This window comes from Dipodomys ordii, unplaced genomic scaffold (assembly GCF_000151885.1).
Source record: "Dipodomys ordii isolate 6190 unplaced genomic scaffold, Dord_2.0 Scaffold37, whole genome shotgun sequence".
NCBI classification, from domain to species: domain Eukaryota; kingdom Metazoa; phylum Chordata; class Mammalia; order Rodentia; family Heteromyidae; genus Dipodomys; species Dipodomys ordii.
Window position 1 is genome coordinate 9333557 of NW_012267253.1, and position 26145 is coordinate 9359701.

The window sequence follows — 26145 nt, forward strand, 5'->3', positions numbered from 1 at the left end:
GTTCTTTCAGTATATTATTTCTTCATTTCTATCACTACCTTTGCTCTGTCCATGTAGAGCTCTTCAAAGACCTACTGTGTATACCCTGAATCAACACTCCTAGTTTCTCATCTTTCCTATGTTCTTTCTTTTCTCCTTTGACTGTGTGTTTGCAACTGGGCCAGAAATGTTGTCGTTGGCCTCGAGGATTCTATTTAATACCTATATACATTTTCAGAATATGTACTGTTTATATTATGGGTATATTAACTTCGCTAATGTTATTGGGACTCTAGAATCATTTAAAAAGCCTTCTGATACCACTGTATTCCTCTTCCTTCCAGGACCCATGTTTCTGCTCTGCTTGGTCTCTGCTTCATGGTGTTGATTTCATTCAAATTATGATTTGGTGATTCTTGAGAGCTGGTTCATGTCCATGCATGTATTGTGTGAATGGAGCAGGTGGCATATGGTTTTTCTGAATTCCTTCTATTTTTTTTTTCTTCCAGAAATTTGTACCTTGAATGAGAGTATTCAGGTAGGTTCTGGGTATGGTACCAGGTTGTTCAATTAGCATGCTTTACTTTAGGCACATGAGCATGAGCCTGGATATTGCTCAGCTATAGATCCTTCCCCGCTCCACCCGCCATTGCTAAAGAAGAGGTTTTTCCTGGTGGTAGACAGCGCCAGTTTTTCTGGTCTCGACAGAGTTGCATTTTGTAAATTCTTGCCTCTCATGTAGGAACTTGGAGTTTTCACACAGATTGGGTTTGAGCCCTCCCTTTATAAGAAGCATGTTTTCTTTATGCTTCTAGATATTAAACTGGAGTAAAATGCATCGGTATTTGCTCTTCTCTCATTCTCTCTGTATGTCTGTCTCTCTCTCTCTTTCTGTGAAAAGGACAACTATCATAACTTAATTGTAGACCTTTCCGTTCTGTCATATTTAAGCTTGGTATTTTTCTCCTTCTAGGATTATTTTCATGTTAATTTTCAGTTGTTTACATTTTATGACGTGGCTACCCACTTTTGCTGGGTCCAGTCCATCTGTTTTTATGTTTCAAGACTCTCTTAATCCTTGTTTTCCATCTGTTAGGCCCCATGGTAATCTAATCTTAAAATGTATATTCTTATCATTTATTTTACTTACTTTGTTGACTAGAAAAATGCAAATGAGAGAATGGCACTTCTTTTTATCCACTAAGGTTAGTATCTGGGCATATTTGAGAAATAACAAGGAAACCAGTAAATTTTTTTAAAATGCAGATTCCGATTTTGGCCTTTCACTACTAGCTTAAGATGTTTGCACTTTTGTTGTACAAAATCTTCAATACAAAAACAAAATAACAACTTTGAAAATGAAATTTGAGATGCTAGGACACATCTTAAGGCAAAAAAGAGAGAGGAATTTTTAATTTTTTAATTTAAAGTTTTAAATATCTCTATCTATAAATTCTATCATGTCAATCACAAGGCAATCTTCTATAGGGAAATGTAAGAAATCATAGCCATATGTCTTCCATAGTAGGCAAAATTGCTTTTCTTTTTTTTCCCCACCAGTCCTGGGGCTTACACTCAGGGCCTGAGCACTGTTCCTAAGCTTATTTTGCTCAAGGCTAGCTCTCTGTCACTTGAGCCACAGCACCACTTCTGACTTTTTTTGTTAATGTGGTATTGAGGAATCAAACTCAGAGCTTCATGCATTCTAAGCCACATTCCCAGTCCCGAAATTTATTTTCAACAGTCAAGAATATTAAAAGACTTTCAAAAGCACATAAAATTATTTACATGTTTTAAAAACACAGACACCAAGTCTTTATTATATTTTGATGTAGTAGATCATTACACAAGATGTTACTTTGAACTATTACCTAGTTCAAATACATCTTCCTTTCTAGCTTCCACCACAGAGTTTATCGAGAGATTGTATGAAGTGTGCATTGATAAATGTTACTTTGGTACTGTCATAAGACACTCCTGACCATGGATATGGATGTAGTTCCTATAGCACAGCACTAGGTATTTCAGAATAATCAGTGATATTGATTCTGATGAAGTTACCTAGGGTAGAAAAACTACCCAAACTCAAGATTCCCATAAGGTAGATCAAGGTCATGATTATTATAATCTATGTATGTATGTATGCATGTATGTATGTATGTATCTATCTATCTATAGTTAGAAATAGAGTTTTCCATTTAACACACAATAAATCAGCTAAGTGACATTAAATAATTACACGTTCTCAGTATCCAATAGTTTTGTCTTTTTTCTTTTGCCAAATCCGGTTCAAGAGTTATTAATCTTTTCAGTCACTGGTGGCTTCTGCCTTTAATCTTAGCTATTCAAGAAGATCGGAGGACTGCAGGTTCAAAGCCAGCCAGGGCAGGAAAGTTCTCAAGACTCTAATTTCCAATAAAAACTACCAAAAAGCAAGAGTGACACTGTGATCAAGTGGTAGAGTGCTAGCCTTGAGCAAAACAGCTCAGGGACAGGGTCTAGGTCCAATGTCCATTGTCCAGCCCCAGCCCTGGCTCCTCTCTCCCCGAAAAAAAATAATGATCTTGCTTTAATTTTCCCTTTATTGATTTGTATATTCTATTCCTGATGTTCAAAGTAAGTAAAAGTGATAAAGAATAGCTTCAGACTCTAGAACTCACTGAGTCATTGACAATAACTCCTATCTATTCTGCTTGAAAAAAATAAGAGAAAACAGATGGAAATCTGCAAGGTATAAAAAGAAAAATACCTCTATCCAGAGAAACCTAAACTGAAATTATGATCCCGTATAACTAGGACAGTGGTTTTGTGATCATATAAAAATGTTCTTTTGTCCTGTAAAACACTGCTCATTTTCTTTAAGGAAAACGTGTTTGCCTCACAAATGAAGCTGAAAGTTGCAGAGAGAGGTTTCAGTTTTCATTGTGTAGAAAATACAGACTAGAGTACTTAAGTAGCCCTTTCATTACATAAGAAGGAAATATTATAATTGTGTACATTCAAGTATTTACAAGGTTGAAAATTCTGGTTATCTTAGGCATGTAAGAAGACAATCTGCTCTCTGAATTCGGAGTCCAAATTGCCACTTTTCATAGACATATTTCCTCTCCACAAATGAACAAAATATGCTTAAAAACTAATCACAGCTTGGTGCCGGTGGCTCACGCCTGTAATCCTAGCTGCTCAGGAGGTTGAGATCTAGGATTGTGGTTCAAAGCCAGCCAGGACAGAAAAATCTGTCAGACTTTTATCTCTAATTAACCACCAGAAAACTGGAAGTGGTGCCATGGCTTAAACTGGTAGAGTGCTAGCCCTGAGCAAAAAAGCCCAGGCCCTGAGTTCAAGCCCCATGACCACTACCACCACCACCACCAACAACAACAACAAAAGAACTAATCACAATGTCTGGGAACTAATTATAGATATTTTTATGTTTGCAATTTTTGTTTGTTTTTTTGCATAAAAATTTTGTTTATTAACCTTTTTTCTTCCTTCCCTCCCTCTCTCCCTTCCTTCCTCTCTCCCTTCCTTCCTCTCTCCCTTCCTTCCTTCCTTCCTTCCTTTCTTCCTTCCTTCCTTCCTTCCTTCCTCCTGTCCCTCCCTCCCTCCCTCTCTTCCTCCTTCCTTCCTTCCTTCCTTTTCTTCTCACTCCTTCACTCTCTTCCTCCCTCTCTTCTTTCCTTTGTTTCTTTAACTAAGAAACATGATTCCAGACTTCTCTGAAAAACAGATGCCAGAGACAAAAAAAGAAACTCTTTGTAAACCTTGTGTCACTGAAAGAGCAGGTGTGCCTTCAAGGAAAAAAAATCTTGTTTTCATGCAATTATCTTTTTTAATGAAAACAAATGAAGGGGAAAAACTCACAAGACCATATCAACATCAGCAAGTTCTCCCTCTTTCCCTCTCAGGAATATTTTCCTCTGAAACAAAAGCAACTCTTTAGGCTTTTCAATCTTTGTAAGTGAGCACTCATACAGGTGAGTGGTAAAATCTAGAAAGAAGCTTGTTGGTGTGTTTTCACAAGCAGCCATTTTAAACTCAAGGGAAACTTTTAAATTAGAAATATAATAGTAAAAAATATTACAACATGGCAGAACAGGTAAAAAGAAGATATAAGAAAGGCAGATGTCTTAGACAATTGATTTGAGAAGGCATTCTGAATACAGAGTCCCTCCATGTACTTTGTACTTCAGTTCAGATCATATGAGAAGAAAATTGAAATGATAGAGTCCAGAAGAAGAAGTTAGGATATTCTGATCAGAGAAGAGGCTAAAGTATTTCCTAAGTGTGCTCTTGCTCCTTTCATATGAAAAAGAACAAGGGGAAATTGTTGTGGTTTGGAGACAAGCATAAAAACAACAGAAGCTCTGGAAAGCAGATGGCTGGTCCCATGAGGAATTCAAGTGTCAAAACTCAATGAACCCCTGCCTATCCATCAGTGGAGCAAGTTTTCAAGTACTATGAATTATGTTCTTCATTATTTCTGTATATTTTTAAATGTGCTCATCTATGCTAATTTATTTTCCCACCACACTTTCATTTCAAAATTAGCATATATTATTTATATGAAGGAGTTTCATTGTATAGTTCTATACATGCGTTTGGTGGAGTCTGCCTACCTTCATCCACTCTATTACTCTTTCTTGGTATTCCCCCCTCCTAAAAGTTTTAATTGGTTTCATTATTCCATTTTTATATATGTCTATGAAACATTTTGATCATATTCACAACATACCTTCTAGCTTGGTATGGTGGCATATACCTGTAATTACAGAACTTGAGAGGTTGAGGCAAATGGATTGTGTGTTGAAGCCAGCCTGAGCTAAATAGTGACGACTTTCTCAACACAAACAACAGACAACACTCCAAAAAACATGAAGCAAATATTTGACTCTGTCTATCATTCTCCATTTCCTACCTCTTCCCTAAATTATACTCCTATTCTTTCTGGTCCATGGTGCCAAAATGTAAAAAAAAATTAGGAAGAATTAAGTTACTACTCATTGGATACTTCATACAGGTTTAGAAGTAGTGAAGATACTGTTGGCTGGATCTGAAGGATATTTCATGTCTATTTTTTTGCCAGTCCTGGGGCTTGAACTCAAGGCCTAGGCACTGTCCCTGAGCTTCTTTTTGCTCAAGGATACCATTCTACCACTTGAGCCACAGTGCTACTTGCAGCCTTTTCTGTTTATGTGGTGTTGAGGAATCGAACCCAGGGCTAGGCAAGCATTTTTGAAAAGTTGTGAGCATATATATGTTAAATAATTAGGTATTATGGAATTTAGGGAAAGAAGAGGATTCCAGATTGCTAGGAAACACCAATGAAAGAAGATGGGCTTAACTTTAGCTTCAAAAGGTAGGAGAGACACATATGGGAAGAAGAGGGACTGGGTCAAGTAGAAGGGAAAATACCCAAAGCATAGTTATGGAAGTATGTGCTTTCTTAGAAAGAAGAGGCAGTAGCACTTTTTAAAATGTCTGTAAAATCATAGACCCTACCCAAGGTTGTTCATTCTAAGTGGAATAGAATACTAATATCTTCCATGAACCGCAAAGCTTTAAATGTTTCAATTACTGCTTCCTGTTTAGATATCATCTAAAACCTTCTTGTATATTTGATTCAGTGATTGACTTTTTATTTTCTGAGCACCACAAGTGATTCTCCCTCCCTCCTTCCCCATCTCCTTCCCCCTCATTCTTTCCCTTTCTCCCTCTCCCTCCTCCCTTCCTCTCCCTCCCCTCCTCCTCCCACTCTCCCTCCCTCTCCCTCTTGAGCCACAGCTCTACTGGCTTTCCAGGTAGTTAATTGGAGATAAAGAGTTGCATGGACTTTCCTTCCTGGGCTGACTTCAAACCCCAATTTTCAGATCTCAGCCACTGGTGTAGCTAGGATTACAAGTAGGAGCCACTGGTGTCTAGCCTGATTTTCTTTTCTTTTTTTTTTTGGTCGGCTGTGGGGCTTGAACTCTGGGCCTGGGCACTGTCCCTCAGCTCTTCAGCTCAAGGCGAGCGCTCTACCACTTGAGCTACAGCGTCACTTATGGTTTTCTGGTGGTTTATTGGAGATAGGAGTCTCAGGGTCTCTCCTGCCCGAGCTGGCTTTGAACCGCGATCCTCAGATCTCAGCCTCCTGAGTAGCTAGGATTACAGGCGTGAGCCACCAGTGCCCGGCTAGCCTGATTTTCTTTTGAAGGTTTTGATTAGCCTTTACCTCTGATGGTTGTTTCTCTCTATTTCAAGTAATTGTCTCCATAATAGTTATACAGAGTTACTGTGTACTTAATGGTTGTGAGTCCTAAAAGCTTCCTCTCAATGACTGTTTTCTTTATGTCTCCACACATGGTAGCACATGAGCCAGATGAGAGAATGGACCTTTTCTATGTTGTCCAGTGCTGAGTCTGTAGTACCTGGCACAGGCTCTTCACCTGGGAACTGTTTACTATCAGTTAACCAATGCTGTGTGTGTGTGTGTGTGTGTGTGTGTGTGTGTGTGTGTGTGTGAAGAATACTTTTCTACAGAACAAGACATAATAAAACAAAGAAGTAAGTTAAATGAAAGAGTCTGCCTAGTGACCCAGTTGCTTGATACTGTGGGATAAGCTTTCTGTTCTCTCCCAAGCCTTAAGAATTTCATGCATTTTTATGATCCATAGACCAGGCTTTGTGCAACACAGATATAGCTTCTAGGAGACTCTAAAAGGTTGTTCTTACATTAGAAACTAGAAGACAAAAATGTAAGTAGTTTAATAAAATATTTGATAATTTTGTAGGTTGTCCTAATTTTCTTGCAGGTATCATAATTAATAATTTTTGCTACAATTTTTAGCACTGTTTGCTGGGTGTCAGTGGCTTATTGTTATACTAGTTACTCAGGAGGCTGAGATTTGAGGTAGAGGTTTGAAGTCAGCCCAGGCAAGAAAGTCTATGAGACTCTTTTCTCTAATTAATCAGTAAAAAGCTGGAGGTTGAGCTGTGGTTAGAGGTAGAATGCTATCCTTGAGCAAAAAAAAAGCTCAGGGATAGTGCCCAAGCCCTCAACTTAAGTTCCAGGACTGGCACACAAACATACAGACACACACAAACACACATAGTTTATACCTACTTTGTGAGAATGGTAGTACCCTCAGAAAAGTCCATGAATTTTAATACCAGAGGTCTCTCATAATGAGATTCTCATCCATGGCATGTAAGTTACTGGAAGGTAGGGTTGACATCAGAATATTATGAAGTCGTATAGGAGACTGTTATTTTGTTTTCTTCAAAAGAGCAGCACACTGTGCATCAAGTTGAAAGTAGACACTAAATTCAAGGGAGGTTAGTGGTACTTGGAATGACCTTTCTAGACTTTAATATTTTGAGTTAATAAAGATTTCTGAAAAGTCAAGTCAGAAATTGAAAATTCCAAAGAATTATAACAATGCAATCATTACAATAACTTACATTTATGGTGTGCTTTCCCTGTACTGCATACTGCGGAACACCCATTAAGTCAATACATTCTTTAATAAAACTTTTAGATAGATACATCTCCTATTCATTTTAATTCATACTTAGCAAGTGACAAAAATTAGAATTTGAATATAAGGAGTTTTACATGAAAATCTATGCTCTAAACATTGGTGAGTATGGTCTTCCTATGTAAGAAGTTCAAGCAGGAAGACTCACAGAATAAAAGGACATGGAAAGGTCCCCTCCCTCCGAAAATGTTTGTGAACCTCCAGTTACCATTTATGAGATCATGATTGACACATGGTGATAAGTGACCCTAACTCTCTCCACAAGGTCCTCAAGCCAAAATGTCTATAATCAAAGGTTTATTTATTTTGATCTTGAAAAGTTCAGGTTCTTACATTCCCCTAATAATAAGGATAAAAGTCCCTAAACTTGAATTCCTGACTCAAAACCTCTGAATTAGAGAATGTGCTTTTAAGATCCTCTTATGTGAATCCAACAAAACAGACAAATTTGGAAATTGTTGCCTCAAACTAATTCCTTATGAAGAATATTAAGCTTGTTCAACTGCAGGCTGATGGTATTTGGACAGTGGGAGGAAGATGAGAAAAAGGAAAGGATTTTTAAATTAAAACACTTTCTGCAAGTTTTTTGAGGTTTGGTCTTGTCAGTGCATTTTTTTCTTTTTCTTTCTTAAAATGTTATTATAAAGGTGATGTACAGAGAGGTTTCGGTTACGTAAGTCAAGCAATGAGTACATTTCTTTTAGGACAATGTCATTCCTTCCCTTGCTCTCTCCCAGTTTTTCCCTCCCATCCATACCCACAAATTGTATAGTTTCCAGCAGAGTCTGTAATGAGTACCATTACTGCATGTGTTCACCCTTTCCATTTCTCTATTCTCCCAAAGACAGATAAACATACAAGATAAAAGAAAAACTACAGCAACAAAGAACAAAACCTTTTTTACACTTCCTGGATTTCATTTTGTTAAATATTATTTTTCACAATCAGAGGTACATAGGCATTACATCTTTGTGCTCCTCCTCTAAAACATTTCTCCTTTGGTCTCACTGTGTGGATGCCTAGAGTTCTGTATAATTTATCATATCCCAGTGTAGTTTAGATCTAGGTCTGCATATGAGAGAAAACATGCATTGTTTTCCTCTCTGAGCTTGGCTTACTTTACTTAACATGATTTGTTCTAAGTCCATCCATTTCCCTGCAAATGACATAATATTATTCTTTCTAATGTTGGTGTAAATGCCATGTGTATAGGTACCACACTTTTAGGATCTGCTCAGTAGATCTGTCAGTAGAATTTTTAACCTGCCTTACTTTCTCAGGACTCTGAGAAATTTCTTAGCAAACAGGCTTAATGTACTAAATAGAAAAGTGACTGCATCATCTACAAGTTCTCCATGAGCCCTGGTGGGTAAGTGTTCTGGGATAGTAAACCTAGATGAATGCCATGTCATCCTTTGGGCAGACAGCCTGAAGCAAATCTAGAGCATCAGTCACAAGTTCAACAGCACAAACCTTTGCCATGCCAAAATGAATAGATGCGGCACTGAGAGCAAGTTCCTTAGAACAAAATCATATATAGTAAGAATATTTTCTTCTAATGATGAGTTGCTATTCTACCTGGCATTTTGACATGTCACTGGGTTCCTACATTTGTGAAGTAGAAAAATAGGACTTCACAGTAGGAGTCTTTTGAACGGATACTGGAAATATCTCAGAAATTGATTTCAGTCTCAAATCGAGAATCAGCTGCATGCTTTTTAAGATGCTCCTCTGTGGATCTGAATGCGGTTTGATTTCATATCCTCTTATGTTCATTTGTCATATGTGTATGTTGAAAAATATCCTTATGCTGTGAGGCTCAATACCTTACATAATATTGTTAATATCTATTATCTTCAAATGATTTTTTAAGTTTATTTAACCTGAGAGTTTAGAATAAACAGTAAGACTATTTTAAGAAAATGAACCTTGCAATTATAATAGGATTCTTTATCTGTACATTTGGAGGCAGCATGGAACATACCAAGTTATTTATATCATTAAAAATGATGTCACAATGCCAGGCACTGGTGGCTCATGCCTGTAATAGCTACTTGGGAGGCTGAGGTCTGAAGATTGCACTTTAAAGCCTGCCTAGGCAAAGAGCCAGAAGTAGATATGTGGCTCAAGAGTTTCAACCAATGTCAAGCTGAAACCAACCAATGTGAATGCTCAAAAATGCAAAGCAAGAGTGTAAAGACCAGAGTTCAAATGCCAGTATGTCACACACCCCCTCTCCCCCCAAAAAGAAAGAAAAGATGTCACTAACACTTCATTTTCTATGAAAGTAAGTCCTAAATAAAAATAATATAGGGACCATCCAGAATATGTATATTTTCCATGATTTTCAGAGTGTTTACACAAAAATCCTTCATTACTTAATTGAAAACTATAAAAATAGAAGTAAGAGGAGGCGTATGCCAGATGTTTGCCTAGAATTGGCATATATTCACAGGAGGCCTATGAGGGTTATTTACTGAGAGTAAGTCTAGCTGTTACTGTTTATTTTTTTTAAATTAAAGATCAGAATAGATTGCTTGTATCATAGATTTTCAAAATGTTATTATTTGCACTGTACCTGCAAGCCAGTAAGAGAAACATTTAGCTGTCAATAGTAAGAAAGAAGAACAGGATATAGAAATGTAGGGAATTGAGTGAAGAGGTGTTGTTTAATTCACATAGGTGTGTATGCTATTGTCTATATATGATATTGAATGTACTAAATGTGGGAATCATTTCAATAATTTAGTGGGGGTTAATTTCTGACATCAATAAGTGATATCAAGAAACATTTGGTGCAAAAATAATGAATATAATCCATACATCTTATTTAGCAAATTAGTGAGGAAAAATCTCAAAAATGAGTTTCTTTAAAAGTTGTTGATATCTGCATTTTTGCAGTTAAGAAAATAGCAAAGGAAACATCCAAATAACCCAGGGAGAAGAAAGACAGAGGGAAAATAATGGATAGGCATTTGTAAAAATTAAATTTGTCTGGGGTTTGGTCAAGTAAAAGATAAAGTTTAAGGTCATTTCTCATTTGATCCAAATACATCTTCTTAGACTAGGTTATACCTTTAAGGGGATATAATCTACAAAATGCTTCAAATCACTTAAATTTCCCCCAGATGCATGTAGTGTGGCTGGAAGGCTCTGTTCAGGAAATGAAGCTTTCTAAATTGTGGCTGGTTTTATCAGAGGATGAATCTTCCCTGGGAAAGAGGATCAGGGGTGTGAGGAAAGGTCTTGGCCAGCAGCAGGGGCAGACTTCATGTCATACTGCTAGCAGAGAAGGAGAATGAAATCTAAAAATGAAACATGCTTTCTGAAGGATGAATCATCTTAGTCTTTTCAACCTGCTCTCCTTCACTTTCTAACCTCCCTTGGCCTGTTCAGTAAGAATGCAGTAAGGATAAATTGTGGAAAGGAAAATTAGTTCTTAGAGAGAGTTCTTTAAAATGTTTAATTAGTATTAATATATGGTCCTTGGGTGCTCATTGCTTTATATCAGATTTGTAGAAGCTTTGGGTTGGGACAGCTTTTTAGTTCTTGCATTTGGTTTCTGCCTGTATAGGCTTCTCTACTAGAGCATATTTGGGAATAAGGCAGAAGCTGGAGTTAAAGAAGAAAATTAGCATGAAGGCAATTTATTCCTATGAAATGTGAGCAGTACATTCTGTTGTCCTATCAGCTGCTAGAAATGCAACTAACCATTTTATTTACTTGTTTCAGTAAACAGTACTGAAAAGTATCAGTCTTTTTTATTTTTTAAATGTTTTATTTTACTTTTTAAATTAATACTTTTTTTAAATTGAGAAAATACCATACAGGGGGTATTTTACATGAGCAAGGTAATCAAGCATTGTTGCTTCCTCCTTTGTTTCCCCTTACCATCCCTGCCCTCCCATTTCTCCCCCTCTCCCTTCCCCCCTCACCAAAGTTGTAAAGTTTGTTTGTCTATATAACATCTTGTACATCTCATTGTTGCAATGGGTCCATCTGTATTACTATTAAAACAATTTGTTTTTTCCCTTCCCCTCCACAAATTATAACAACATCAAATACAGTGAAAACAGGGGTTATATCATAGGGGAGGGACATACAAAGCAATAAAGAAATCATCTTATAAATATGTTAGAAACAATAGCAAGAATGAAAAACTATTTGAGTCCTTATCTTGGGGTTCATTTCGCTTAACATCCACTTATCTGACCATTTCTGCTTGACTCAGACCTATACTAGTTATTGCAAATAAGGGAAACTATGGGACCTATTTTTCTTTGGGCTTGGCTTACTTCACTCAATAATTTTTTCCAAGTCTTTCCATTTCCTAACAAATGGGGCAATGTCATTCTTTCTGATGGAGGCATAGAATTCCATTGTGTATATATATCACATTTTCTTGATCCATTCATCTACTGAGGGGCATCTGGGTTGGTACCATAGCTTAGCTATGGTAAATAATGCTGCAATAAACATAGTTGTGTTGGTAGCTTTAGTATGGTCTTGTTTGTAAACATTTGGGTAAATGCCCAAAAGTGGGATTGCTGGGTCATAGGGGAGCTCTATGTGGAGTCTTTTGAGGAACCTCCATACTACTTTCCAAAGTGGTTGAACAAGTTTACACTCACACCAACAATGCAGTAGTGTTCCCTTCTGTCCACATCCCCTCCAGCATCTGTTGTTATTAGAGTTCTTAATTATAGCCATTCTAACTGGGGTGAGGTGGTATCTCATGGCAAAGGGCATAACTAGCAAGATCAATAGAAAGCCCACGGATTGGGAGAAGATCTTCACTAGCCATACAACAGACATGGGTCTCATATCTAAAATATACCTGGAACTCAAAAAATTAAATCCCCCAACAACAAATCTTCAAAGTAACAACTGCCCAATAAATAAGTGGTTTAAAGACTTAAAGAGAAACTTCTCTGAGAGGAAAGAAGGATGGCCAATAGACACATGAAGAAATGCTCAGCTTCTCTAGCTATAAAAGAAATGCAAATCAGAAAGAGAATAATATTTAAAAAATTTCCACACATTTTTCTTATCAGAAGCACTCATCATCTTGGGCTTCATTGTCTTTCTCTTGCTGTGCATTTCATTTGTGTGTTTGTATATATGTACATGTATACATATACATATACATACATATACATATATACATATATATGGCCATACAAGTGTATGGGTGTATACATGCATATATATGTACCATTACAAAATTTGAGTTGGCTTGCTCTTGGCTACTTATAGACACTATCAAAGCTCCAAGGTTGGCTTCTGTTTGATTCACACTTGTAATTTTAGCAAGACTGGCTCCAGATTCTTCCCTCCACAATATTATTTAATGTAATTGCCATTTTTGCTCATCATGCTACTGCTTCACTTCTAGCTTTATTAAGCTACCATTGACAACCATCTCTGTAGCATAAAACTCCAGTCAAATGTTTATGAATCCTTTGGCTACTTGGCTTATATTAAATTCTTTTGGGTGAATGAGTAAATAACATAACTATGAAGCTAGTCCAGGATAGGCTAATAGAATCACTATGATACATGGGAAAATGGGAATCAAAAACACTTGAGGGAGTATTTTAGTGTGAAGATTGCAAGCAAGTGGGCCTTGGGCCCAAAGATCTGGGCTGGGGGAAGGGCTTCATTCAATCTCCCAATGTGATGTGGAGGATGACATCAACCTGTGGAGTGGTTTTCACAAAGATGAAGGCTTCCTGTCCATCCTTGTGATGCAGAACATAAACCTGCTGTGAGAGTGTCCTTTGTCTCTTCTGTACCCTGTGCCCTAACTGGATCCTGCACCCTGGCTTCTCAAGTCAGCCTCCTGATCCACACTATCACCAAAGAGATCAGAGATAGAAAGGTCATTTCCTCCAGGGAAGATGTGTAGCCCTGTCTTCTGTGACCAGCCACCAGTGGTCAAGGGAAGAGGACACCTATCAGGTTCCTGGCTGCTAAGTGATGCTGTACTTCCCTAGAGGGTCCCTCTGCCTAGAAGGCTTTTCTCCAAAACTTTTCTTTCTTCCAAAACTTTTCTTCTATGCTTCTGGTCTTGATTGTTGTTTTCACACCAAACAAGGTTTCCCTGGAAATGTACAGAATAAAATATGTCCTCTTAAAGAACAATAACAGAAAAAAAGGAAAAGAAAATAGCTCGGTGCCAGTGGTTCACGCCTATAATCCTACCTACTCAGGAGGCTCAGATCTCAGGATTATGGTTCAAAGCTAACATGGGCAAGAAAGTCCCTGAGATTCTTACCTCCAACAAGCTACTTAGAAAAAGCCAGGTGATATATAATGATCTAACTTTAGTTTTCTACATGTGCTTCTTGTCCTTGCTACTCTTGATATGATAATGAATTTACTTGCATATATTAAACAAGCTTTCATCCCTGGAATGAATCCTGTTTGATCATAGTGTATAATTTTTTTGAGTTGTTGAAGTCAATTGGCCAAAATTTTGTTGAGAACAAATCAAAGAAAGGTGGATATACAGGATTGCATTAAACTGCAGAACTTCTGCATAGCAAAGGATATAGCTATCAAAATAAAAAGAAAGCCCACAGATTGGGAGAAAATCTGCACTAGCCATACAACAGACAAAGGCCTCATATCTAAACTATACTTAGAGCTCAAAAAATTAAATCCTCCAGAAACAAATCCCCAAAGAAACATTCACCCCATTAAAAAGTGGGCTAAAGACTTCAGATGTCTCTGAAGAGGAAATAAGAATGGCCAATGAAGAAATGTTCAACATCTCTGGCCTTAAAAGAAATGTATATCACAACAACATTGAGATTCTACCTTACCCCCAGTTAGAATGGAGTGGTTGAATGGAGGTTCTTCAAAAGACCAAACATAGAGCTCCCCTGATCCAGCAATCCCACTCCTAGGCATTTACCCAAATGACCACAAACAAGGTCATACTAAAGTTACCAGCACAACCATGTTCATTGCAGCATTATTTACCATAGCTACAATATAGAACCAATCAAGATGCCCCTCAGGAGATGAAGGGATCAAGAATATGTGGTATATATACACAATGGAATTCTATGCTTTATCAGACAGAATGGCAACACCCCATTTATAAGGAAATGGAAAGACTTGGAAAAAATAGTATTAAGTGAAGTAAGCCAGACCCAATGAAACATAGGTTCCATAGCTTACTTCATTTGTAATAATTAGTATATGTCTAGGATAATCCTAGCAGAGGATCATAATAACTTAATAGTTATGTACATATGACCATATAAAATGATTTTAATCCAAATGAACTCCAAGATATGGAAACAAGAGGTTTTTCTTTTTTGAGTTTTTTTGATGTACTGTGTGAAGTTATTTATTTTTTTCTTTCATTTTTTTCTTTCATTTTTTCCCCTTTGGTTTATCCTCTGCTGTTACCCTCTGTGTCTTGTATATACGTTTATCTGATATGGGGAAGGGAAAGGGAACAACAAAATGGTGAGACAAAGGACAAAGAGTGAACCAATGCAATAGTGACACTCTGTTGGAAATGAACGTTAAAACTTGTGAAGGCAGGGGAATCAGAGGGAAAGGAAAGTGGGAGAAAAATGAGGGAGGGGATAACAATGTTTGACAAGAAATGTACTCATTACATATGTAACTGTAACCCTGCTGTACATCACCTTGACAATAAAGTTAAATAAAAAGATTTCACACACACAAAGCAAAACAAAACAAAACTCTGTTAAAAAAAAAAAAGAAAAAAGAAAAAGCTAGAAGTGGCACTGTGGCTCAAGTGGTAGAGCGCTAGCCTTGAGCCAAAGAAGCTCAGGAGCAGTGCCCAAGCCCTGAGTTCAAGCCCCAGGACCAACAATGAAATACCCCAAAAACGAAAGCAAACAAAAAAACAAAAACAAAACCCTTGAGCCTGCTAGTGGGGGAAGTCCTGTGGAACTCTGCCATGTGGAAATTCTGGATTCAAGAGAATCTGAGAATATAGATTTTAACAAAATGCTAATAGTTTTTAAATTTAGTGAATTATTTCAAATAAAACAAAAGATTGTATAAGTTCCCTGTCTGTGTTCCCTTAAGGTTGTGTTCTGCATTACTAGAGATACTATTTTAGAGCCAACTCTCTTACAGAATACAAAAGCCTAGAAAATTCACTTATAGTGACAGACAGACTTTTTTTTAACCTTCCAGACTCCATTTTAACATTATCTGTGTGTTGTTGAAAAAAAAATCCACTTTGAAAAAGAGACTGAGAGAGAGAGAGAGAAAACAACTACGTGGGTATCTTAAGCAATAAAAACTGTTCACTTTAAACCATAAATCACCAAAAGACGTAAGGGAAGTGGCACCCAGGAGAAGAGAGGCTGAGAAGAGATCAGTGAGAAGGCAGGATAGTGTCTTTGGGAAATTGATTGCTTCCTGTGCGATCATGGACGTACCTTCGTACTTGAGCTGCCTTTGTTACATGAGTAGAAGGTGCCTTTTAGGTTCAGGATATGGTAAAGATAGAAATAGCATGTTGTGCTGGAGAAGTAGTGAGGACTTCACTCTTTAGAAAAAATTCGATGAGGCAAAGAACTGTGTGACTTGTTTAACACATTATCTCAACATCCTCCACATAGTAGGTAGTGAATTAATGTTAGGTGAGGAAGTGGTGAGTGAATATAACAAACGTCTCATTTGTTGAAAGGAGCCTCAGAGATGAGTCCTGGAACCAACCCGCTGGCTTATCAGAGTATAGCCTTCTGCCTAGCAGTATTGTCATCTACTGATGATCCATACACAAAACAATGCTTGAGAGAAGCACAGCTGTCTATCAGGACTCCTTTTGTTTCAGTTGCCATGGCAAAGGGGCCCAGTGCCATTCAAAACAAAATTATTGCTCAGGAGGTTGCAATGGTTAGCAGGATCTCTTTAATATTCAGCCTAAATCTGCACCTTTCTACCTTCGGTTCTGATTTATGGAAGACTTATTTATAATTGTCTGACAATCAAGGTCAGACTTCTGTAAAGTTAAGTGAAACCAACTGGACTTTGGTATTGCTATGGTTGTTTTTTCCTAAAGTTACAGTCTTTACTGAACTAGGAATGGTAGGCACAAAAAGAAAGGACCACTATACAAACGTTTGTATAAAGCAAATATCTGCAATTTCTTTCTGTTAAGAGTCATATGATCTTTGAATGTTCTATTCTGCAGGAACATGAAAACGATGACAAAGCACAAATAAATAAGTGTGGCTGTGCCTCAAGAAAATCTTATTAAGAGCAAGAATTGGCCTATAGGCCATAGTTTACAGACTTCTTGTTTGGAGGGAAAAGACATACCAAGGTAGGCTAAGGTTTAGAGAAGAGAGATTCTTGCAGATGGTGACTTCAAATACTACCAAACATAGTACTAGACACTCTCAAAAAAAGATAAATGTGTTTTAAAAAACTCTTTTGAGGAACAAGGAGAAAAGAAAACAATGGAAGGAAAATGATATGTGGATAATTTTTTTATGCAGAAAGAAAATGTGTGGTACTAAATGGGAAGAATAAGAACAAAATGGACTGAGAAAACAGTTTAGTTGAAAAGCCAAATGAAAGAAGAAAGCCAGAGAATAGAGATCAGATTATTTAAAGCCATATCAAATATTAGGTCAGAAAGGACCTAGTGCTATCATGGTAATTGGTGGTCTACTTATTGCAATAAAAGAATGCATAAAGAAGACTTGAGTTCTTAATCTACCAGGGTTATTTCTTTGGACAAGGGGTTCATCAGCCTCACTAACCAAGATGTGCTTTTCCTTTTATCCTCTACCCTCAAATTTCTTACTCCATGTATAATCAACTGTCCAACCTTGAGAGGTAGATAGGAATATGAGACATGATGGGGCTCATTGGGTGTTTCCATGCCTCTCCTCAGTATCAGGCTCAGTGATGTTTCTCCTGGTTTTGAAGGCTTTGTCTATTCTGGTGTGGAGTCTACAGAGGATTAAGCTTTGCAGATGTCATTAAGGCAATATTCCCATCTGATACAAGAATGCAGTCAGCAGGAGACCCAGAGAATTGAGTTTGTCAAGGGAATTGTTGTAGTTTATTATCTAGTTTAACAATTTGGGATCACCAAATCACATATCATCATTACTCCCTTCCTGCCAATGTTTTCCCCTTCTCTTTCAAGATTTGCCCACTGAATCATTTCACAGTATGCTTTAATGACAGAGGCGAAGGGATTCACTCTGGTTTTGTAATAAAGCTGCAGCTGCCAAGCTTGTCTAAAGAATTACAAGGTCTCTTTTTTTTCCAAGCAGAGTGAAAATGAATATCACATCAGAAATAACATCTAGGATTTAAAGTAAAGATGCTGGGCTATAAGTTACAAGAGCCATTTAAAAAATTATTCTTTAAATTTTTTCCCCAGGGTAATTCTTCATCTCTGAGATCATGCCCTATGTGTAACAGTAGAAAGTCAGGTTGGGATTTTGCTCAATGTGGAACTGTCACAGTGGGCTCCACCTCAATCCGCCCAGCTCACATCTTGTGTACATCTTTATGTAGGTGGAACTTGGCCCAGGGCCGCCCCCATAAGAGCTGTTAAAGTAGAGGCAGTTTAGATAGATGAACAATTGCATATTTCCTTTGTGACTCACAGATCTTAAGAGGGAGATATAATGTCCTCTTTCCTAGTTATTTCCTCTTTACTCTGCACAGTATCATCAGGGATGGGATGTGTTCCAGAGAGATATTTTTATTTAGCAACATGAAAACTAGGCAACCTACTTTCTTGTTTTCAGTCAAATTGGAATCATTGCTATGGAAATATTTTGAGTTGGTAGACAAGAAGATTATAGATCTGCACACTAGTCTACCATCCATGATCTTGAACTTTGAGTTATTTTATTTTATTTTTTAGTGAGTCTTGTTAATGTCTGTGCTGTGATCAGGACTAATCACAAGTTTAATTACTTTATAATTGCACAGTAGAATTATGTGCTTGGATGTTTTCTCATCCTGAAGGAAAGCACAGACAAAGGCTCTTCTTCACCATATTTTGTCCCTATTCTTTCTTTGTTATCTCTCTGCTATTTCTGCAGGTAATTAAAATCTATGAAATTCAGGACTAAATTCAATGGTTAAATAATTCATTGTATATTTAACAGACAAGCTGTACTCGTCACTTATTGAAGGTACAATTAAAAACACATAAAACTTTAATTCATATAATGTTTAATTGGTAGGTTTGAAGCCAATTATGGTACCAATGTACTCTTTCCCAACTTTAACTCCTACATTATTTTTCATTAAGAATGTTAAATGAAAAGAAATTGTCATTAAATATCAGAGAAAGCTGTCACTGAACTTAGCAGGTGGTATCTGTTAGCAAAGCTGAGATAACTTAGAGAAATGGCTCCAATGAAATCACTTCTTGGTAAGCCCTGTCAGGAAACACACACACACACACACACACACACACACACACTGCAGTTTTCTATAATAAGAACTGAAATGTTTATGCAGACCAGGAAACTGGAAAGTATCAAACTAAGAGAAGATCAAAATGAAATAAGCATGAGCTGACATTTTTAAGACAATAAAAAAAATTGATTGTCTTGAAAAGAAAAAAAAAGAGACAATGTACCTGAAGACCTAGGATTAGTCAGCTTAAAATCTTAAAGACTGCTGGCTAATTCTTTCCATATCTTAGATTCTGTTTCCCAGGAGGCCTTTTACATCGAAGGAAAAGTTAGAAAAAAAAATTATGGCCTTTGGTTGAAGCCATGATCTGAGCCAGGGGAAGATAACTTTGTTCCAGGAAAGGTTATAGTTTCTATTTGTAGTTTTAACAAAAACTTAAAAAAATTATTTAAAAAATTAGGATCCTCTCTGTCTTGTTTATTTTCTCCAATTTCTATGCCTTTTATACTTCTTTAATTAGAGAACCTGAAAGGAAAAACAAGGTTATTTTGTATTGGAGGGTGAGAGCACTACATAATTAGCATAAGAAAGGGCTAGAAATCATGCTGTCTCAAGTGAAAACTCTAAATTGTTTCACAATTCTAAGGGCATCTAAGGTTTCACATCAAATTATTGTTTGTTTGTTTTTTTCCAAATACTGCAGGACACCTGAGTGGTAGCAAAGCTTCATTGCATAATACTTGTTCTACCCTTCAGGGTTTCCTCTTTTCTTCAGAAGAAAGAAGCCTAAGTATGTTTTGTTACAGTTCCTCTAAGGCAGAGAAGACATACCATTGTTTAGCCTCTGCTTAAAGACTTCCAGCAGCACATTCACTTTCAGATTTTAAGTAAAGTTAGTTTGCAATTTGTAAGCCTTTTCCAGGGCCAGAAGGCTAGCTGCAGAAAAAAGGCCACACACATATATATTTTTTAATTATTATTACCTTTAGTTGAACGGAGTTGCCATTTAACAAAGTAGTTTTTAAGTACAGTATATCTTCATCAATGTCACCCCTTTCAACCCTGTCACCCATCGCTTTTCTAACTACCCCCTTCCCCTCACTGTTCCGAAATTTGTTGGATATAAATTGGATTCTTGTCTATATATTCCCTCTATTCATTGGTCTACCCATTTCCCCTTGCCCCAACTACTTTTTCTGATTACCCACCTCCTTTAACTTTATTGAAGAACTTTGCTTTTAGTTTCCTAAGGAATTACACTATTTGAAATCTCTCTTGACTCAGTTAATATATTTACCTACTCACATACCACCCAACATATTTACTTTTGAGTTTGGAAGCTAAATTTAGTTTCTATATATATAAGAGAAAACATAGATCCTTTGTCTGTCTTGGCTGACTTATTTCACTTAACAAAAAGACACGTGAAGAAATGTTCAATATCTCTGGTATTAAAGGAAATGCGAATCAAAACAACACTGGTATTGTACCTCACCCCAGTTAGAATGGCCATCATCAAGCAAACAAAAAATAACAGGGCTGGGAAGGTGGCTCAGTGGTAGAGAGCTTGCCTTGCATGCATGAGGCCCTGGGTTCAATTCCTCAGCACCACATAAGCAAAAAGAAAAAAGCCGGAAGTGGTGCTGTGGCTCAAATGGTAGAGTGCTAGCCTTGAGCTGGAAGAGCTGAGAGACAGCGCCCAGGCCCAGAGTTCAGGCCCCACGACCAGACCAAAAAATAAAAATAACAAATAGGTGCTGGCAAGGATATAGCCAAAAAGGAACCCTATATACTATTGCTAGGAATATAAACTTATTCAACCCCTGTGGATAGCAGTGTGAACGTTCCTCAAAAAATTAAACAAAGAACTACCCTATGATCCAGCAATTCTACTGGTAGGCATTTACCTAAAAAGATTACAAACCAGGATACAGTAAAGTCCCCAGCACAACCATGTTTATTGAAATACTAGTCAGCATATCCAAGATATGGAGTCAGCCTAGTTACCCCTCACTAGACAAATGGACCAAGAAAATGTGGCAGATATACACAATGGAATTTTACTCATTCATCTGGTATCATCTGGTATCATCTATTCACTTCTTCTCTTAGACTTTCCTGATATCAAGCGCTTACTAGACAGAGAAGTTAGACTAGATCACTATTTCCTAAAATTCTGTGACCTTGTGCATTATGGACTGCAAAAAAAAAAAATAGCAATGAGGTATGACATCTCTATCGTGGCTTGGTGTAGCCTGTTACTTGGAAAAGCAATCTGGAGTTTGCTTTTGGCTGAACTTCCTGTTAATTACATGCCTTACTGTCTCATGACCCCCACATTATATGATTAAAACTGTCCCTGAATTTCTCTTAGAATGCTTGTAGTTTGTTGATACTTTGATGAGCAAATAAGATAAATGAGTAAGGAAAACTTAAGAGACTAATTTTTCTCTCAGCTCTAGTTCATTTTAGTGATCAACTTTGTGGAAGTTAAGATGACTGTGGATATTATGGTATAGCAGTTACAGCTTGTGGTTTTAAAAAGGCAAATAATGCCAAAAGGCTTATAAAAAATAGCCCTGGGTTTCTGCCTCCAAACGTTTAGAAGCTTTTCTTTATCCCTGGTATTCTAAGATTTCATGATGTGCTCTTTTGTGGGTCTGTTTCCATTCAGTTCACTAGGTACTCAGTGGGAACTTTTAATCTGGAGTTATATGCCTTTCAGTTTTTGAAATTTTTTTCTTGTATAATTTCTTTGATAATTCTCTCCACATTTTTTATAGAACATCTATTAATACAATGAAAGTGGAAGAAGGTTTAAATGAAACTTCCTCAATTACGTAATCTTAACTACAAAAATAGAAGTGAAGGTGATGTCAGGTGCTGGTCTGACTTGGCATATATTTATGCAAGGGTTATGAGTTTTATTGCAAGTGATTGTTGCTATTTGTTCACATTTTGTAAACATTAAGAGTTAAAATAGTCAACAATCACCCATAATATTTCAAAAGCTCACTATCTGCACAGTATATTCGAGCCAGAAGAAAAATTGACTACTAGGAACTGACTCCTAGAAAAGAACAGAATTAGGCATGTGTGTGGAGAAAATGGATGAGAAGGTTAGTATACATGCATGTCAGTATACTCTTTTTCATTCTGACAAACCCCATTGCTGGGATTGTGATTTTCTAGAGGTTGTGAAAATAAATAGGCACATATTTACAGCTCCTAGAAATTAGTGGATAGGTTCCAGGAATTTCCTGCTAACTGAGAATACAGATGTAAAGAGCAGAATCTGGAGCCAGTAGGGGGATAAGGTAGTCAGAAACAAAATAATCCCCATAGCAGAGAGAATTGGAAATGAATTATCAACTTGAATCAATGAGAGAAGCTGGAAATGAAGCAGTAATGCAAGATAGCCAAGTCATAGCATCAATATTGAATTACCTTTGCAGACATAGAGGGGTCATTTGTTGTCCTTGATCATGAAGAATAGGGTCAGGGAGTCATGCTGGCTGCAGCTTCCGCATTCAGAGGCATTCGGTTCTGACTTCTTTCTCGCCTGCTCTGAATTAAAGATGACTTCTTTGCTGATTGCTATCTTACACGATCATGTATGGCTCACATGAACTTGTATGAACTCAGATACGGTTAGAGGTGACAGAAACACTGACTGGCCCTGTAACTCAGCTCCTTCATTTATTATAAACTGAAAAAGATACATTAATGAAAAATATTTAATAATGATGTAAGAGTGAAATTAGGATGGCTCGTAAGATATGGAGGAACCATCACTCAATAAGATGCCTGCTCAGATCTTTTCTGTATTGTGAATTCAATTTGCAAGGCCTGCCTTCCTTTTGTAATTACATATTTGAAAGGTTGAGTGAGGTGAAAGGACTTTGTACTTCTGAAGACTGGAGGAAAGTAAAGTCTAAGACTTAGACAAAGATGCATGCACACTTCAAAGCATTGATGTGTGTGTGTGTGTGCTTGCACATGCATGTGTGCACATGCACCCATGTGCACATCTGTTGAAAAGAAATGTCTGGTAAATAGCTCTCCATGCTGAGGAAAAGGACACGATCAAATAACCATAATGATAATAATTAACATTTGCTGAAATAAATTGGATACCCTGCATTCTCATCTCATTTAGCTTTTACAATGACATTCTGCATGATTACCTCCATTCTATTTCTGATTGAGACTAGAGGCCAACATTCTAAGTCTTAGCAGGAAGAAGAAGATCAGACAGGATTTGCACCCATCTGTATGACTGGAAGTTCCTGTACTTAATTAATTAAATAGCTTTTTCCCCCCTGATCAAATTTAAAGCATGTGGAGGAAGTTTGCATACAATATGCTTTAAAACTGGCCACCTTCTGATTTTATGCAAGAATAAATCTGATTGTATAACTTGCCAAAGAATTTCTGATATGAGTAGGTACTGTTCAGGGGGAAGCTTCAGGAGGAAGTAAGGCCTGTCTAGAACAAAACAGCATCCAGGGATCTCAGTGGAGGAATGAAGCAACCCTGTGATTATGTGCCATCTATGCATTTAATGGGGGAAGAAATTTCCTCTGACCTACTGTTTGGAAAATGAGCTGTGAAGTTGCCTCATTAAAAGAGGACAATGGAGTCTATTATTTGGTGGCTTATGCTTTAAGGAGGATTTGAAGCATTATCTCACTGTTGGCCAAGAGAGATGTTTCACCTTGGAAATTACCATCCAGATTGAACAAACTAAGAAAACCATGACTCTTTCCTAAGCTAGTAACTTCCATATTACATCTGCAGGCAAACAACAACTGTTTGATTCCGATGAGAGAAAGGAGAAATTCCAGCAGGTTGGTGTGTTTTCAAACAGCCAAAGACAGAACTGAAAGACTGAGGGAAAACAAACAAAACAAAAACCAAATTTGTACCCCACTGCTAGATTTGTTAAAGGGAAGATGAATTCAGCCTCCCTGACCCCTTGAGAAGATAGCTTGTTGCTTACATCGCTGGTTGATGGTGGATATTGGATGAGTTTATGCGCCCTCTAGGGGCTGTTGTCATAGACCGAAGACATTTTTTTTTTTCATAATGGAGAGGATGCTACTGGAACCTAGTTGGTTGTCTGAGGTTTTTCCCCTATGTAAATAACTTATGAAAACAATTTAAGAAGAGAAAGGATTTACATTTGCTTATGATTTCAGAAGTTGTAGCCCATGCTAGCTAGTTCCATGAAGCAGAACATCATGATGGAGAGAATGTGCAAAGTTGCTCATCTCATAGTGATCAGCAAGCCAGTGGATAAGACAGAGACAAAATATAAGCCTTAAGGACATGACCCCAGTGATCTCATTATTCCAACTAACCTCCATCTCTGTAAATTTCCATCAGATCCCAAATCACACCATCAAATCATGTCATCAGATTTTGAATTCATCCTTGTATCAACTCATTGATTAAGTCAGAGCCTTCATGACTCAATCACCTGTCAATAACTTTATCCATCAGACAGAAGCCAAGTCATTTTTGGATACTTTATATCTAATCCATAACATGGATAGAGATCAGAAGTGCTGTAAAACATCCCACCCCCTGACATGCACATGCCAGAGAAGGATCCAGTTCAGACTGAGGTTGAGAAAATGTACCTTTAAAGACAACTCTTATAGGTCAATACCTAGTACACAGTAAACCCTCAGTAAGTGGCCAATATTGCTTTTGTGACTAAGAGTAAGCACAATAAACAACTGCTTTGGTAAAGAAATTGCTCTCATTGCTTCTGCCACTAAAGCATAAACTTTTCACTTGTCTGAGCTACTTAGCCAAGAGTCCATTATCTGTCTATTATCTTCTATTTCCTGAAAGAGAAAGAGAGAAAGAGAGAGAGAGAGAGGAAAGAGAGAGAGAGAGAGAGAGAGAGAGAGAGAGAGAGAGGAGAGGAGACCATCAGGATCTCCTATGTTGAAATCTAAACTTGGTATGTCTTCCTGATGAAATGTAGATTGCAGAAGATCCTTGAACCACAAGACATGACAGAATAGAGAATATCTGGTATAAGAGATTTATAAGGAGATTTATCATCATGAAAAGAGGTTTATCATCAGGAAAATAGCTGATAGAGAAATGAATATCTCCATATGTTGTTCTAATACAGTACGGAGTTTATACTGAGGATTGGAACTAGAAGAGAGATAAGAAGTCTCCATTTTTCTTTTGTTCTTTTCATTCCACTAAAATTATTGATGCTAAAGATATTCCTAACATTCCAATTATCCAATGGTAACTTCTATTCTGTATCTTAGTAGTCTGCAGTATATGACACTTTACACTCTAGGAAACATTCTTTATTCTCTTGACTTCTGTGATACTCATGTTGATTTCTTTGGAAACTGTTCTGCCTGTCTCATAAATCGTAAAGTTAAATAGGGCTTAATCCTTGGGTTTTTCCTTATTCTGCACATTCTTATCACTGAAACTGTCTATTTGTATGAACTATACTACCAGATAAGACATAATATTTAAGTGACCCCTCTCCCCAAACACTGTAAAATGGACAATATCTTTTATCTTCCTCTTCCATCTATTATTCCCATATTTCTTTCATATTTGCTACTGCAAGTATTTGATAAAAAATACTCAGGTAAGAGAAGTATGGAGTATTCTAGAGTCCTTCTCTATTCTAGAGTCCTTACATACATGTTCAACTGCAGTGGGTTTATTTGTTCCTAGGTTGTTTTTTTTTTTTGGTAACATATTATATCTTCTCATTCCTCTCTAGTCAAAGTATTTGTCCACATGTCATTGACATTAGGCAAGAAGTTTCTTGCAGTTATATTTGATTTTATATTCACAAGTCCTGAGAACTAGGACCACCATTTTAATGTAACTTAACACTAAAGATATACAAATAGAAACCAGTGAGTAAATTTGCTGTTTCAGGGAATTTGTTTCAGGAGATCATTGAAAACTTATCTAAGCAAAGCAACCGATTTGCTCAGCTGGGCAAATAATCTTTCATTGGACAACAACCTGATCAAGTGTCTCATAAATGAGACAACCATTTTCTTATCAGGGCATCATGCCTATGTATCCATCCACCATTATTAAACAATTGTGTCATCAATCTCACCCAATCCTAACCACTCATTTTAAGCCATTTGAAGGCCAGTCTCCAAACTCTATTATACTTTTTCTACCTTAAGGACACTAAGACTTGGCCTAGGTGTTTTTCTTTCTTATTTTAGTATATTTAATA